The sequence below is a fragment of the Crassostrea angulata genome, chromosome 2, assembly GCF_025612915.1.
Source record: "Crassostrea angulata isolate pt1a10 chromosome 2, ASM2561291v2, whole genome shotgun sequence".
Lineage (NCBI taxonomy): Eukaryota > Metazoa > Mollusca > Bivalvia > Ostreida > Ostreidae > Magallana > Magallana angulata.
Window position 1 is genome coordinate 32,230,170 of NC_069112.1, and position 18,211 is coordinate 32,248,380.

Here is an 18,211-nt window from a genome sequence, read left to right on the forward strand (position 1 = left end):
CAATGCCCCAATAAAATATTAATGAACATCCATAGTAAGCACATGTGCTTACTATGATAATATGTATGCGTACCAATATCAAATGTATCGGCAAACCTCGGGCGAGTACGGTATCCACGCCGTCATTGATGGTCAATGGAGAAACTGGTCGCTAACCTCTTTATAAATGTATTTACTAGAATGGTTTCATTGTTGGGCTTAACTAAACCCTGTCACACCAGGCTGCGTCCCCACGGCGTTGTTAAATTCATGGAATCGCCGTAGGATCGCAAGGATAATTCAGAAATAATGTACAGTTTTATTTGAAAATTTTACAACTGGAGAAGTCACGGCGTCCTGACGGCGACCTAGGCGGTCTTACGGAGCTCCCACGGCGTATAACTGCGTTTCACGGAGTTCTACTTGGCGATTAACTGCGCTCTCGCTGAGTCTCCGCCGAGCGCTCATGACGTGCTAGGAGTTTTTACCGCGCGTCCACGGCGTGCTCTGTGCGCTGACTGCGCTCACAAGACGTTCTTTACTTCTTGGTAGGTTAATATTAATTTGTACAATTGTATGGGAAACAAATAAGAATTTACAACTAGTATATAAATGATTTAAAAATTGTTGTGATTTTATGATAAGGTACATTGTAATTGAAACATAGTTACTTCTAAACAATTTGTGAAGGACTAGGATTAAACTCTTAGTAGTCAGGTCTACAAAAAAGATCCGTTATTAGTTGTTAGAAAACATTGAAAAGATGTGAAAACATCAAAACCAAATGGCGTGAATTCCATCTACGTCCATCGATTGGTCTTGGAATATTAGCAAATGCTGCTTTTTACATAGTCATCTACATCCAGTTTGATAATTATTACATCCCTTGCTATTGTACAACAACCATTTTTCGAGTTTTCGTGGTCCTGATGACAACGCACTGGAAACGCCGTGGGAGCCCAGTATAAACGCAGAAAAAACGTCACGAGAGCGCTATGAACCAGCAACAGCTCTTTGGGGTCGCTGAGTGAACGCAGCCAAATGGAAAACAACTTGTTCAAACGCTTTAGATGCGCAGTGAGAGCGCATTGAGAGCGCGATAGAGACGCAGTGAGATCCCAAAGGACTCCGTTAGGTCTCCGTGCAAGAGCAATTAACTTATCACTGCGTCTACACTGCGATTAGCTGCGTTCCTTGAGCGCACCGACGGAGCTCTCGTGGCGCTGTTGGAGATCTTACGGCGCTGTCACGGCGACCTCACTACGCTTTTACGGCATGTTTAGAACGCCGAGCCACGGCGCGTATTTTGTGCATGTTCAAAGTGCGCGCCGTCGCATGGCGTTCTTAAATGATCAAGGCGATCCCACCGCGACGGACGAAGATGTAGTTATGTTGTTACAGCGCTGAAGAAGACTCTACTGCGTTTACCTTGGCGTTTTACATTATTTAAGGACGCAGCGGGATCGCCGTGAGAACGCAGCTCCGGTGTGACAGGGGTTTGAAGACGGCTCAGGAAAATAAAATTGTAAATGTACATGTACTAAAAAAATACTTGTGCACAGTGTAGTTCGTATACTACAGTTAATCTGTGGTGATCAGTACACATGCAATCCGAGGACCTAGTGTTTGTACTTGATTTGTACACATGCAGTCCGAGGACTCTGTGTTTGTACTTGATCTGTACACATGCAGTCCGAGGACTCAGTGTTTGTACTTGATCTGTACACATGCAGTCCGAGGACTCTGTGTTTGTACTTGAATTGTATACATGCAGTCAGAGGACCCTGTGGTTGTATTTGATCTGTATATGTATATGCATTCAGAGACCCTGTATTTGTACAATTACAATTTTCAGACCTACTGTGGTTTCATCAATATTCGTTGAATACCAATTTTCGTGGATTTCGTTGTTAAGCTGCTCCACAAAATTAAATGTTCATTGAAGTGCAATTTCTATTAACATGTTGTATTGATAGGTTCATTGGCCACGAATTTACGTATCCTTGAAACTGTGATTTTTACTATATCCACGAAAATTGATACCCCTGAATATTAATGAAACCACAGCATATATTTACATTTTCCAGTGTCTTTGCTTGTGATAACACTACGTACCGATTTTGTACTATATAACCCATAATACAAATGACGCCAAATTGAGGCACCAGCGGGGTTTGCTTATTTATATTTTTACAATGTATATTTAATCGTACGATGGCATAAAACTATATAAATATAAGTAATAAGGAATCATTCTTTTAATATTATGAGGTGATAATTTCGGTTGGGGCGTGATCAAATCTATCATAAAGCCCTTCGGGCTTTATTGGATTTGATCACGCCCCGACCAAAATTATCACCTCATAATACTCAAAGAATGATTCCAAGTTTAATAATATTCCTTATATATTTTCGAGAAAAAAAACTCCTAACTATTCGTAAGAAAATCAAAGGTGGAATAACACATCATAACAAAATGGCTGACCTCTGAACGAAAGGATATTTCGTTTTATTAAAAGGATTTTATCGACGGCAACATGTAAGTTATCCAATAGCCGAATATATAAAATGTCGGACTTAAGATGAAGATAAGTGATAAATGTCCGTACATCACGAGTTCGAATCCTTCTGGGGCTTTTGTTGTTAACTTGCATGTACTTACTGAATTTTTTAGATATTCAATTTGTATCCCTAAACTGTAAATATTTCGCTTATTTGACATATGTACAGTTTATTCATCATTATATCTTTCATAATCAAATAATTCACTGTTTATTTGAATGACTTTTTCCATGTGGGTTATTCGACCTTATCTATGCTAAATTTTCTCATATTTGCAAGCGTAAATCGTCTTTTATCTTACATACTCGTTGAAAGTTTTCATTGCGTTCGTTAATGCTAAAATTCGTAGTAATCGCACAACCATTGTATATTTTGAAATATACATGCATGGTCTGGCAGATCGAGATTACAAATGAAAATTCGCTATAATACAAATACAATAATGAAATTACAGGCGTCGTTTAGATGAGTTATTGAATGGGCTTTCTTCTGCTATTACATGTACAGTATCATATTCCTACATGTACAGTACATGTACCTATTTCAACTCTACATTTAACTTCGGGTGTCCACGTTTTCTTTCGGGGGGTAGGGAGTAGGGGTACAACATACGTATGTTTAATATTCACAGGTTCACTGAATATTTAACACTGAGAAAACTTTAGATCAGCTTGTCCTTTGGTTGTAAATATATGTACATTTTCAGTAAGGGGGAACCTGTTGTTGTACTTAATATGTATACATTCAGTCAAAGGACTCTGTCTTTCTACTTGATCTGTAAACATACAGTCAGAGGACCCTGTTGTTGTACTTGACCAGTCTGTACATTTGCTGTCAGAGGACCCTGTGTTTGTACTTGAGCTGTACACATGCTATCAGAGGACCCTGTGTTTGTACTTGAGCTGTACACATGCTGTCATAGGACCCTGTGTTTGTACTTGAGCTGTACACATGCTGTCAGAGGACCCTGTGTTTGTACTTGAGTTATATAAATGCAGTCAAAGGACCCTGTGCTTGTACTTGATCTGTAAACACATGCAATCAGAAGAGTACTCGATGTTTGCATATACATGCCATTTAGATGAATATTCAAATTACAAGTTATAATTAAGAAGGCTTAATAGTCAGCAAATTACCAATCGCATATACATGTACCTTAAAAGTTGGATTAATTATATTAGACAGAAGCCATGATGACTTTACATTGTTTATACAGTACCGATCAGGCCCAACCTAACAGAAAGTAAACCCCAACTAAACCCTGGGTTTACGTACTAGAGTGGACCCAGAGTAAACCCAAGGAAACCCAGAGAGTAAACCCGGTCAGAGGTATACCTCTGAAAGCAGACGCTAAATGTGTATTCGAAATATACATAGGGCAGGAATAACAGACAGTAGGATAGTAAGATAAAAGACAGGTCTGCTTCACACTTCAGTGCGTAGTTGACCTCAAAAGCAATTTCCAAGTAAACCCAAAGTAACCCCAGAGTGGACCCAAGTTTTCAAAAAGAAAACCCAGAGTAAACCCCAAAAGTTAACCCGGTGTTAGGTTGGGTCTGATTGATACTATAGAGCTCCTTCTAAAGAAGATTAATAGAGTCCAAAAATGGCCATGACCATCGAACCCTCTTAAATGTTCTCCCACAATCCAACCCCTTAAGGCTATTTTTTATTAGTTGTTTTTCAAGACCTTTTTTTTTAATAGGTCTGTAGATCAAAAAACATAAACATTAAAGACACATTTTGATACAAATTTATACATATTGTAGTATTTTTTTAAATTTTGGTCAGTCGTTCTTGAAAAACAACTAATAAAAAAGTGGCCCAATATACAATGAAAATGAACCTTGTTATTAGATTACATGCTTTTATTCTCTGTAACAAATTCATTCTTAAACAAAATTTAAATGATTTCAAATAAATATATTTCAGACATGTTCATTTTTAGAAGCTAAATTAATTATGATAATTTCTATGTACATGTAGTACTGTGGAATCATTTTTATTTGTGGGGGTCAATGTCCGTTGGTTACCAAACTGTTCCTAGTTCATGGGGAGGTAATTTCTTCAGTAGCAAGTTCTATTTTATCAATAGATACTAAATATTTGCTTGTGTATACATTCAAGGGGATGTAAATTTGTGTGCAAGCCAGTTACTCACGAAAGCCATGAACATTGGTCCCCCACAACCACGATGATTCCACAATATAATATGTACTGACTACATACAAAAATAAACATTCACATGCAATTTTAAATTCAGCTTTGATAAAATTTCCCAAAATTAAATTAAGTTATATGTATGGACTGAAAACTTATCATTCCAATTTATCAAGCATGCAGTTATTATAAATTGCACGAAAGTGTTCAACTTCAAGTTGCATCTAGTATGGGCCATGGTGATTCTTTTCCATTTGTATTCCATTCATATCTTTGGTATTATGTCCAACTCTTTTCTTGAGATTTCCTAAAAAGAAATATTACAAACATTTAAACATAGTATTTTTACATCAACTTTAAAACAATAACTAGTAACAAATACATGTAACTATTAAAAAATAAAATTCTAGTTTTAGTCAATGTACAAATAAAAGGCCGTGTAGGGGTAAAAAAAAAAGAAGAGTATTTAACATTTGTACATGCAACTGAACTCAGGTTTTCAGTGTAATTTTGAGATTGGCTAAACATTGAGTATAATTGACACATTTTCTTACATGTAATTATATGTAAATACATGTAAGATCGATGTATGTATACATACATGTAGTTGTATCCCAAACAGCAGAATTGTAGATGGTGACATTATAAATTCTGGGATTCGGAAACTAACACAAAGTAGGAAACCTGACAGATGTTATCTTTTTAATCAATTTACTGTAGATTCCTACATGTAATTAAACACAAGGAATTGATATTCGCATAAAATGACACGAGAAGCACCCAAAGCGGATTTTAAAACCTCACTATTATTTTCTGAGAGTTTTGAACTATAAGAAATTAGGATAGAAGTTATTTTGCACTAGCTATTAAATACACAACTGCAATATCATGGAATTACATGTAAGTACTTGCATAAAATAAGAGGGGTTTGCACTAATAAGGAATCAACGGTATATATTTGAAAATACAACTAGATACAAGGTTTATTTTGAAATATTAACCGACTAAAAAAATTTTCCGATACAAGTTTTTACCAGTATACAAAATATCAGTTCTAGAATCAAATTAAGAACAATATAAAAGAAAGAATATAGAATGGTATTATATTGTACATGTATGTAATTGTATCATATTTGATACACAATACTAGCTTTATGTATAATTTGATACAATATTGTATGATATCATATGATATCATATCATGTGACATAGTAATTCATTATATATTGTTATACTTTCATGTTAAATACTGAAATCTGATTGGTTAAGACGCAGTTCATAATATTTTCTAGTACCCTCAGCGTTAGCAACGCACTTAGCAACGGGTAACATTAAAAATTGTTACATGCGCGAAAATTATGCGCGTACGGTTCGCTGTAGAATTCACGTTATTCCTATATGCAAGCAGTAAAATTTTCTTAAAAATTAAGACATTCAGTATAACAAAATAAATAGTGCCTGTTTGGGAGGATAACAGTTGAAATTGACACCCCTCAAAAACCATTGTCAACCTCCGCTTAGCGTCGGCTGACAATGGTTTTCTCGGGGTGTCAATTTCAACTGTTACCCTCCCAAACAGGCACTATTTATATAATACAATATCAAATTATAAAATACTGTATCATATCTGATACAATAGCGGGTTTCGAACTCTTGCCACTAAAAGCATTGTGTCTTGAAGCCCAAGGCGTTACTGTTATGCTACAGCATCCGATGATGCATCTGACGGTATTTATATATATAAAACGTAGAAACTTACGATTGACATCAAGCAATTGAAATTATTAATCTTTCCAAAAACATCTCATTATTGACGATAATTTTATAAGTTATACAAGTTTTGATAAACTTTTGAATAAATGGATTAAACAATTTCGAAAGAAATTCAACATGAGAATCACAAAAATGCTTTTTGGAATGACGCTTGATAAAGAATGTACAAGAACAAAATTCATTGAGATTTTGTCTGCTAAACATTTCGAGTTTTCACGGTAAGGTGAAACGTTTCTCGTTTCGTAATTAAAAAGAACATAATCCTTTGTTGATTTTTTTAAATTGTACAACAACTTGTTGATTAAATAATCGATGAATTTGAAATCAATTGATTAATTTGAAAGAACAAACGCTAGCTTTTCCGGTGATTATTTTTGGGACAGGACAACACTCAAACATCACAGCTACTTGTAGCAAAGCACGTCAGTATATACAACACTTGGCATAATAATTAATAACAATAGTGTTGTGTTGTGCATGTAACTATGTCTAATTATTATGCCTTCTGTCAGTTTGTCACTATGTATTCAATACTCATCTATTTTCGCATAGTATCAAAGGATTTATATAGCGTAAGCATACTATGCCGAAATAGAGCACGGCGAATATTTTCAACGAAAATCTGTCAAGCGCCGACAGCGGGATTCGAACTCACGACGCTAAAATCATTGAATCTAGCATGAAGCCCAACGCGTTACCGCTACGCTAAATTAGCCGTTATTTTGACTACCGGTATTTAGGTATATAAAACGTAGATATGTACGACTGACATCAAGCAATTAAAATTATTCATTTTTCCAAAAAAAACTTCATTATTGACGGTAATTTTAAAGTTAAAGTTTCCTATAAACTTTTGAACAAATTGATTGAACATTTTTCAAAGAAATTCTACATGAGAATCACAAAAACGCTTTTTTAAATGACGCTTGATAAAGAATGTTCAAGAAAAAAAATTCACTGAGATTTCGTCTGCTAAACATTTTGAGTTTTCTCGGTAAGGCCAAACGTCTCTATTTCTTGAAAAGAACATAAATCTTTGTTGACTTTTTATTGTACAACAACTTGTTGATTAAATAAACAATCAAATCAATTGATTACACGTAATTTGAAAAACAACAACAAACGCTTGCTTTTCCGGTGATTATTTTAAGGGACTTGTCAACACTCGAACGTCAGAGCTACTTATAGCAAAGCACGTCAGTATATTTAACAGTTGGCATAATAATAACAATAGTGTTGTGTTGTGCATGTACTATGCCTAAATAGTAGTCAGGGTTTGATACATAGTGCACTCGCCTCCGGCTCGTGCACCATGTATCAAACCCTGACTACTATTTAGGCATAGTACATGCACAACAAAACACTATTATATAAATAGTACCCTAGTCAGGGTTTGATACATAGTGCACTCGCCTCCGGCTCGTGCACTATGTAACAAACCCTGTCAGACTACTATTTAGGCATAGTACATGCACAACACAACACTATTATATAAATATTGTATCATATCATACAATACTATACATAACGATATCATGATACAATATCATATCATAATGTATTAACATTTGATACAATATCATATTGTATCATATTACTTTTTACAATATAATAAATAATATAATATTGTATCATATAAAAAAATAGTGTATCATATCATACAATACTATATCATAGGAATCATGCTATATCATTTAACAGAAAACACATCCATCAAGCAGTTTGAGTGAGGTAGGAGCTTTTTTAAGCATCTTTGATAATGGAGATCAGGCTCTGAAGTTACCTCTGTGATTCATTTATATTATAGCTAAATCAACTATGCAAGCTATAACATGTATCTATAACTAAAACATGTGACCTGTTCCAAAAACTAAACTTCATCTCACATCTAAAACCTATGGCTCAGATTCAGCATTCAAACCTGTCAGGTGAATCAGCATCATAAGACACATCATCGATACAATTTTGGTGAAGTTAGGACCAGTAATAATAAATTACAAAGATATATTTTGTCAGCATCCTTGATAATAGAGATAAGGCTGCTTCCTCTGCGATACATTTATATTTATTTAATAGTTAAATCAACTATGCAAGCTATTATCTATAAAACATGTGATCTGTTCCAAAAACTAAACCTCATCCTGCATCTAAAACCTATATATATGGCTCAGATTCAGCATTTAAGGCTGTCAGGTGCATCAGTATCATAAGACCCATCATCCATATGATTTAAGTTTGGTGAAGTTAGGAGCAGTAATAACTAAGATAAAATCATCAGAGGGCACCTGATCCAAAAACTTTAACCAGCTATTAAAAATTAATCTCCTCCAGCATCCAAAACTAAGGCTCAGATTCAGCATTCAAGCCTGTCAGATGCATCAGTATTACATGTATAAGACACACCATCCATACAAGTTTGGTGAAGTTAGAACCAGTAGTAACTTAGAAATGGCTATCAAAGGGCACCTGCACCAAAGACTTACACCTGCTCTACAAATCTTAACCTCATCCAGCATCTGAAACCTTAGTAATGGCTCAGATTCAGCATTCAAGCCTGTCTGGTGCATCAATGTAGCTCAGTGGTTAAACATTTTAAAGTACATGTATCTGCAGGCTTGTGAACTGCAGATTGTGACTTTTGTTCATATTTACTGAATTAGGTAATCAAAATTTTTAAATCATAATTTTTCATCAAGTATATTACATATTTTTTTGCCCATTTGTCAATCTTAGACTAATATCAGGGGTAGAAACTTCTTAAATATACAACTTGCAAATAATTGCGTGTACCAAAAATGAACCTGTATGAATTTGCTACGTACTTTTTAGATTAAATCTTAATAAATTAATGTAACGTTACCAATTAAGCAAGCTAGCTACCTTGATCAATTTAACTAAAATGGCATATTAAACACGTTAAAATATATATATAAAATACGTACCTCATCAGTTGATGTCTAATCCAATATCAGTCGCATGTTGCCATATTATTGATAAATTGTTTCACACTATTGATGAATCTTGACACTGTATGATTCTTAAATCTGTATCAAATTTGCATCCTAATCAATGCATTTTTGTGTATATATATATTCAACTTTTTGAACACACTGAATATCATCCACACTTTTAACTGGTGAAATGGCTTTTTAGTTCTTTTATTGGAATCATTTTCTTGATCCTTCAGCATGTAATTTTTTTAGTCAGTTTCCTTAATTTAAAAAATCCACATCAACAAGAAAAGGTTGGTTACAAGGATTCCATGATACTCTGTCAATTATACTTCTTCCATCATCAGGTCATGATGAAATTCACCTCCCATCACACAGCTATAGATATGGTCCTATCGTCATATCCCCCAGAAAACAAATAGACTGGTCTGCTTATGTTCCTAAAAAATAAATTGAAAAGTGTTTTTTTTAATACTCGGTATCTAGATAATAAAATTACAATTATATTACTTTATATGAATGATCTCCAACAAAAAGCAATATGTATAGGCAGTACTGTGAGTATGCCCTGGATCAAGTGTTTATATATTCATGTGTCATGCATCACAAGAATAAACATATGCTACTCAATAACTGTAAAATAGTTTCTTTGCTATCTGCCCAATGTGAAAAGTCATAGAAACCATTCACTGGCAGCATTTGATTTCCCTCATTTTTAATCTCAGAACACCTCTGTTGTAAACCCAGTTGCTATGTTAAATTCAAAGTCTGTTGATTGACTCTAATTTGTTTACCATCAAGAAAATCTGCATCACCGACAAATAAAGTTTTCTTTGGTACAATGTATAACAAGATATCTACAGTATTTACCGACTATATTCAGACAATAGCGAGTTAATATTGTCCCCCTTGACAGAACTTATTTCCCATGGCTTCACCTCAGGATATAGTTACTGTCTCAAGAGACAATAAACTTTTTTACCTTAATTTTCATTGCAAGTAAATGCAGTCACACTTCGTTATCTCTAACTAGATGGGACTGTTTAAAAACTTTGAGATATCCGAGTATTCGAGATATCGAGGGTAACACACTTAAAAAAAATAAGTGGTTGTGATTTACAAATCACTTCGACATATCCATAATTGTATTTGAGATATCAGTGTTCGAGATATCGAAGTTCAACTGTAGGTATATTTTATCTAAACGATTTATTGCTTTCTTTGGTGCTTCATTCTGGCTATGAAGGTATCTAGCGTTGCAGAAAAAAAAATACATGTTAAGGCAAGTTGTGTTTTTTATCAGCAATGCTAGGCTGTACCTGCAACATATCTTTTTACAATCCTATCCTGTCTTATCCTATCCTGTACAGTTTATCAATCCTATTGTATCGTTCGTATATATAACCTTCTACCGTGCGTTAATCCTAGTATCCTATCGTGTGTTAATCTTATCAGGTTTATATATTGTTCAATTCTAACAGTTTTTCCATTTATTCGATCGCGTTAAACCTTTGGTACCATTTTACATGCAAGTACTTTACTTTGAAGTTACAAGTCGTTCAGTGCACCGTATACGATAAGTTATCAAACAATTAATATACAATATACAATCCAGCATTATATCATACTAATTTCAAAATTCTTTAGACTAAAATAAAATAAAATATTACATGTAAATCACATTTTAAGCAATGGAAATGAAAGATTAATGTTAGCAATCAAAGTTCTTAGGAACAAGGTAACATATTTACCTATAGGTTGAATATATTAAATCGTACGCAGTGTATAACTGATCAGTAAGCATTAACTTGTATGTAATACAATTCGATCGTTATTTGATGCATTCTTTTTACAAAAAGAAGGTACTTATAAACGATTTTATACTTATCTAAAACAAGAGTTTCATTTTAAGGTTCTAAGATCGTCAGCCTCAAAGTATTTTTTTCATATCATAACAATGATATTTTTCTATCAACCTTTATAAATGAAATAAAATGAATTTTTAGATGGTGTCCATGCATTTTACAAAGTTATTGCAAATTTGCCTAGTATGATGGATATAATAAAATAAAGAAAAAAGTTGAGCTCAAAAAAAAGTACTGGTGCATCAGTGGCATGCATGTACATGTATATTAGTGGAAGTGCTCCGTGGATCCACTACGCCATGAAGCATTTAGTTGTGTGACTAATGGTTATACTAGCCCACTAGTTGAATACTAATTAACATTGTGTGTAAAAAAAGTCAGATTTATGGTACAAATAAAAGAAATCCGGATAATTTAAAAGAGTTATCGAACATATTGCTGAGGATCGGAGGTTGTTTACTTAAATAAACCTGCTATTTTCCATGTGATTTGATGTCGAGATGAGATATGTTTGCGGTGATTGGCTGGGGTGTTTGGTAATGAAAACAATGTTACCAATATTGATAAATTATTGATCATTTAAGCTCATATTTTTCCTTAATAAATTTTAACTTGTTATGTTTGTATATTCTATAAATGACGCAGCTAGGATTAACAACTCAATAAATGTAAATAAAATTCTGTACAGTAATTATAAGGTATATTGTGAAGAGCATTTGAAGCAATTATGAACATCATTAATTTTATCTTTTTCTATCATGAATCAATCCAATCGTATCATGCGAGTATATACTGTTCTACCGTGCATTATAATCCTATTCAGAATCTATTATGCGTGAATACTATCCGTCTGTTAATCTTGTAAAAAATAACGTTGCGGGTATTGTATCCACATGACTCAGCACCAAAGAAAACATTTTATTGTTTAGAAATAGCATCCAACTGAGATCATCTGATTTGATATCGGACATGATATACTGTTTAAATCACATGAACGTCTTATATAATTACGTACCTTTTTTGTAATCATTTTATATTTATTTTAATGATTCCTTTACAATATCTGCACAAAATACAGAGTTAGATGAAAAATGAGTAACACAGAAAAATGAAAATACCAAATGCTAGTTATAACTATGGAATTTTTATAATAACAAATAGAATTTAAAGACCTTTATGACTATCAGTAGTATAAATTGGATAATTTAATCCTGAAACAAGGTTAGCTTTTTAAATAGCTAAGAAAGTCAGCCAGCGGAATTTTTATTTTTTAGGTCCAATGAGAATACACAATCTATTAAAATACAAGATAAATAGTTTCCAGAACAATAATAATATGCGGGTTCACTTTTAGTTTGCACCTTTATTTTTATATGGCTGTACATGTAGGTGAGGAGATAAACGTGTAGTGGTGAAAATGCAATGTATGACTGCGCACCTACTTAATGCTTAAAGTTGTCACATTGCAAACATAGCTCTATGAATTTCATGGTCTCGTCGCAAACCACTACCAATATATTTACTTTCCAATCTCACTAAGAGGTCGGGAAATATACGGTACACGGAGTCTGGACTGTGGCTGCAGACAATTCCCATTGGCAGTCTTCCGATGCGCAATTTGACCTAGAAACTGACCAGTTTCATAACTTCTTCGAATTTCAGTAACACGAACTGTCTATATAATTCCTTCCCAGAATACCAATTTAAGCAAGCGCAATTGAAGTTTCATCCTAACTTAATTAGTCAGCCTGCGGGCTGACTAATAATAACAATTGGGTCATTGACTAAGATAATTTAAATATCTCTCTCTTCTCTCTCTCTCTGCTGCTACCCTCCCAAACAGGCTCTATATAATGTTCATTTATCATTTTATAGGGATCAAGGCATTTGCCATTATAAAAATCTTTAGTTACAGTTGTATTATATAAACCTTTCAGCTAGGTACAATTAGTTCGCCAATTTATTTGTTACCAATGAAACAAGATTTTATATAAAAAGGTTGAAATAAGGAATGCTATATATGTATATAAATGTATATATGTCAGAGGTGTTAAGTATGGACAACATCATTAGACAATGTTGCTTTAGAATATGTTTACTTTCTTTAATTAAAAAAAATGATATTGGAATTTCATATTTTCTGCATTGGATAATCAAGTGACCAGTTGAGTGTGTTACCAGTAAATACAGCTTTAATAGCTCATAAGTTTGTTTTAAAAAAGAAACTTTATATGTTTTGGGCTGCTCATTCATCTTTGTGGAATTTATTAGGTAATATACATTCAACATGATTCAAATATAAATTTTGTATTTTCATTCAATAACTGAATAATTATATTTTTTAAAACAATGATAATACCAGTTATGTAAAAAATTTATATGTGACGGAAGATATCAAAGATGACGTTGTAAATTGCTAGTAAACAGAAATCCACGGACCTGGACCTGGCCAGATCACGCTCGGACGATCACTGCAATCAAACTTCATGGGTGCGATTGCTTCAAACTTGATTGACAAGCGGCATTATTTTGAAGTTTGTACAGGTAAAAAAGGGAGCGTTTGTAAAATGTTCGGCCTTTAAGTGACCAGCCGACTGAGTCTAGTGAGCAGCTGACATAATTAATCATTGACTCTTGCCAAGAAGGAAAATCTGACAGTATTTTAAAACAAGTACTGGCGTGCGACCAGTTCTCGTCGAGTACCATTTCTCGCCAGTACATTGTGATGTCATTTTTCGTCTATAATTTTATGTGTTGATAAAATGACGTCACAATGTACTGGCGAGAAATGGTACTCGGCGAGAACTGGTCACACGCCAGTATATGTATAAATTGCCTCACCCATGTTCAACAGCTGTTCAACATGTTCAAAGCATAAAAAATCATGTTTTATACACAGACATCTTCTATCAAATATGATTTAGGTCTAAACTATTAAGCCTTGAGGTTGAGATATGCTAACCTGTTTATGGATAAAGTTAATTCATGATTGGAAAATGTTTAAATTCATTCTGTTTACCGGTATTTCTTAATTTCACATTTACCAAAACCTGCAATTACATTACTCATAGATCAAGCATGTGTAGAAGTTCGTCTTGCACAGTTCAACATGGAATATATTATATTAACTGTTATTCCCTAGTAAAAAATGCAGGAACTTAACAGCTGATTAACAAATATCATAGTATCAAGTATGTGTAACAGCTGAATATTGTAATCTGACCGAGTCTGACCTACTTACCGTGAGTCTTACGTTGCGAATGTAAACATGGCACCCGTCCTCCATCCCTAAATAATACACGAAAGTTCTTCATGATTTTCACTTTTAAAATAACCAGAAGCCACAGTAACTTGTGATGCTATGGTCAACTGACAGTTTTCTCTCCCGCTGGACAGTGGCGGCGTTTCTGACGAAAAAAAAATTAATTCGTACTAGGGATGTTTCCGATATGTAAACAAACATGGGGATTGATATAATAATCAACTCGCCATTAATTCACAATATATATCTTGAAATTTACATAGATGTAAATCTTTTACTTAATATCATTATGTTAAAACGAATGTTTGTTAAAAGATTCGCGAAAATTCGGGCTGACAAACTATCGAGCCATGCACGGACCCTGCATTTTTCCACAATCAGGGGTGTAAGAGATTTTTTTTTGTGCAGTGGGAGTAAAAGAGTAAAATTCAATTAAAATGCAGAAATTTCCAGAGGTAGAGGGGGGACCCCTGATTCACTGTAGATCCGCGACGCACATGAATGATAGCCACAGTTTACAACTACAATAGGCTAAATTTTAAATAAATAAATGAATATAAATATATCTACATGTATTAAAAAATATTGTGAAATTAGTTTGTGATATTAGTAAATTAAACGGTTCCGTTTTCTAAACATTCCCATGATGCATTTTGGTTTGTGTTTTCATTTGCCCAAAAAGAAATTAATTTTTTTACTTTGAATGTTTCTAACTTTGAAAGGAGACCGACTCTGCTGGTGTAAATAGGAGAAAGTGCATAACTTTCTAAGATAATTGGTTTGTATGGAAAATTATTTGATACTGTAAAAACCAAAAAAATGGACAAAGCAGCTTTAAGGATTTTATATGACCAATATTTCTTTGAGATGCGTTAGAATTCATGATACTAACTAAAGTTTAAAAAAACACATGTTTTTCACTATAATTGATAAATTCTATAGTTTCTGAAAACAAATAAATATTAATGCCTTTATATTAATTAATAATGATATTAAAATAAATGAACATGTTTGTATATTATTTTCTGGTACAATATCAGTCACAGTATGATAGTGTTTTATTATTTATTTATTCAGGGGGGAGGGGCAGGAGGGTAGATGTCAGATCTTTTGTTAAATAATCCAGTTAATATTCTGTTTCTAACTCTGTTTTATCTTTGCTGTTTCGTTTTTAACACAAATTAACAGTTATCAGGGTTTGATACATTAGAATTTGTTTAAAAAATAATTACATTTTGAAATCGGCGTTTAATATGTAACCGAAATCATGGCTTGATATATGTTTATATAACTAGGATTTGTGAGCTCTCTATCACTTTATAATCCGACGAGTGAATCAATTTTTTGCTGGCTATGAAAACTCCTCAAAGAAGTATTCTAAACATCAAAATATGAAAATATTTGGCTAATGTAATGACCATGCCCTTCAAACAGCACATTTTCTCTCGTTTTGTAACTGAAATTATGGAATTAGTGTTTTGTAATTAAAAAAATAAAGAAATACTTTGTATGGTATATACTAATCTAATCGAATAAAGAATTTGAACTGGATAAAAAGATTTTAAACGATAGACTAAGCACAATGAAACTATAGATCAATATAATCATAGAGAGTATGTAGGTTTCAAAACATTTCATTTGGATTTGTTTACGTTCGCGGGGTGTTAAGGAAGCATATGGGCAATTTAGCGTCTTATTTTGACTGTTATATTCAAAATCGTGAAATTTAATGATTATTTTGAATAAGATCAAACACTTAGTATTATCCTTTAAAATAGATGTCAGTGCAATAAAATGGGTTGTACATAACTGCCACATTGGTGCATTATCACGTGACAACTATAAATAGCTTACGTATATTCCTTAACATAAAATGAGATCGAACAACACTACCCCGCGGTTTCAAAAATAAAATAAACATAACAAGTGAAAGCAAAACATCTTAGTTTAATCAAAACCCCTGCTAGAATTCTATGTTCTTCCTTATTAAAAAGGTATTTATCCGGTTCTCGAAAAACCTTCCCAACTTTTTTATAGTTTGCACGGAAAACGGCAAATTGCATGAACACAACACACAACATGGGATTCTAGCTATTTTCAATTTAAGCATTGATCAAACTAACGATACGTATAAAATTTCAAGTTCAATATATACGGGGTAGTGTTGTTCTAGTCGGATTTTTATATCGTAAACAACGACAGAGGAAAGCCTGGCCGAGAAATAAAAGCAAATTTACATACCTTTTAGCGAATGATTGATAAAACTAACATCTCCCCAAGTATTCTTATGTTCAATTCTCAATAAATCACACCACAATACTTTATTAGAGTTCTTAGATTTGTTATATTTTGAATATGTTTACAATGTTTTTCGATCAAATTCACACGACATTCAACTTTTAGTCATGACGTCATCAATGTGTAAATCTACGTAATACAAACTAATTTCTGGAAAAAAAATTGTCTTCAGTATTTTTTATTTGTTTTTGATCTCCGTTTCGTTGCTTAGATATTTAAATATGTACATAATAACTAAGATTTGTGATTTCACGGAATTACATGTAACTCAGATTCCATATGCTTCCTTAACACCCCCGCGTTTGAATTACAACTAAACATGTATAAGAATATTCTAACTATTGTTAATTATCACTTTCGCTTCTTAAACCATTGATAAAACAATCTATATTATATAAAAATATTGTAAATACTTACTACGACCTCCAGAGATCTTGATTGATCATCACTTCCGCCGCCGAGATGCGCGCGCATCGAAAACAACAAGTGTGTGTTATGGCGTCCGATAAAACTGTGTGACCGGGAAACGCACATTCACATTTTACCGACCTTCTGAGGACTTTCACCAAATTTCACCACATGATATATTTCGTCATTTTGAGTTGATTGGGACAGAATCTTTCCGAGGACCCGAAAAAAGTCCTCGGGAGAAATTTACGTCCTCGGAGTAAAGGTGTTTTTATACACTCGCGTCCTCGGAGCATCGGTAAAACCAACACACACACACACACACACACACACACACACACACACACACACACACACACACACACACACACACACACACATATATATATATATATATATATATATATATATATATATATATATATATATATAAAGGATTTGTAAATTGTGTGATATTTTATATGATTTATCCAGTGAGTTAAAATGGTGTTAATACTTACTAGACTTGTCAAGCAAATAAATTATATCAATTAATGCAAAATCACACAATTATCATGATTTTAAAAGCTTTATATTTTCATATGGCTTGATTACACCTCTTGCAACAACTTGCATGTAGAATGTTGTTGTTAAAGACAAATGTATAGATGTGCATGTGATGTGATAATATTTCGGAACTTGTGCTTCTTTAATAAATCATGTGCAATGTTTATACATTACCACTTACCACACATTCATTTTGTGTACAATAAATGTCAATTAATGTGAGAGAGTGGGGTATGTGAGCTTGGCCACTTTTTAGCTCACCTGAGCTGAAAGCTCAAGTGAGCTAGCTTTTCTGATCATTTTTAGTCCAGCGTCCATTTGTCTGTTTGTCTGTACTTAACTTTTTTTCATTTTTGACTTCATCTCCAGAACCACTATTTAAGATCAATTCTTTGTAAGAATCAAAA

General features: G+C 33.4%; 1 protein-coding gene and 1 long non-coding RNA gene across 2 annotated transcripts in view; one reads left to right on the plus strand and one right to left on the minus strand.

Moving 5' to 3' along the window:
- The window catches only part of LOC128173246 (uncharacterized), a 33,290-nt gene that overhangs the window by 12,185 nt on the left and 2,894 nt on the right, over positions 1-18,211 (plus strand). The gene's annotated exons all lie outside the window — the stretch shown is intronic.
- LOC128173247 (uncharacterized) lies at positions 9,429-17,574 on the minus strand. Its single transcript, XR_008242455.1, has 3 exons — positions 17,268-17,574; positions 14,544-14,697; positions 9,429-9,865 (listed from the first exon to the last, which is right to left on the minus strand). It is a non-coding gene; the product is annotated as an uncharacterized LOC128173247 (long non-coding RNA).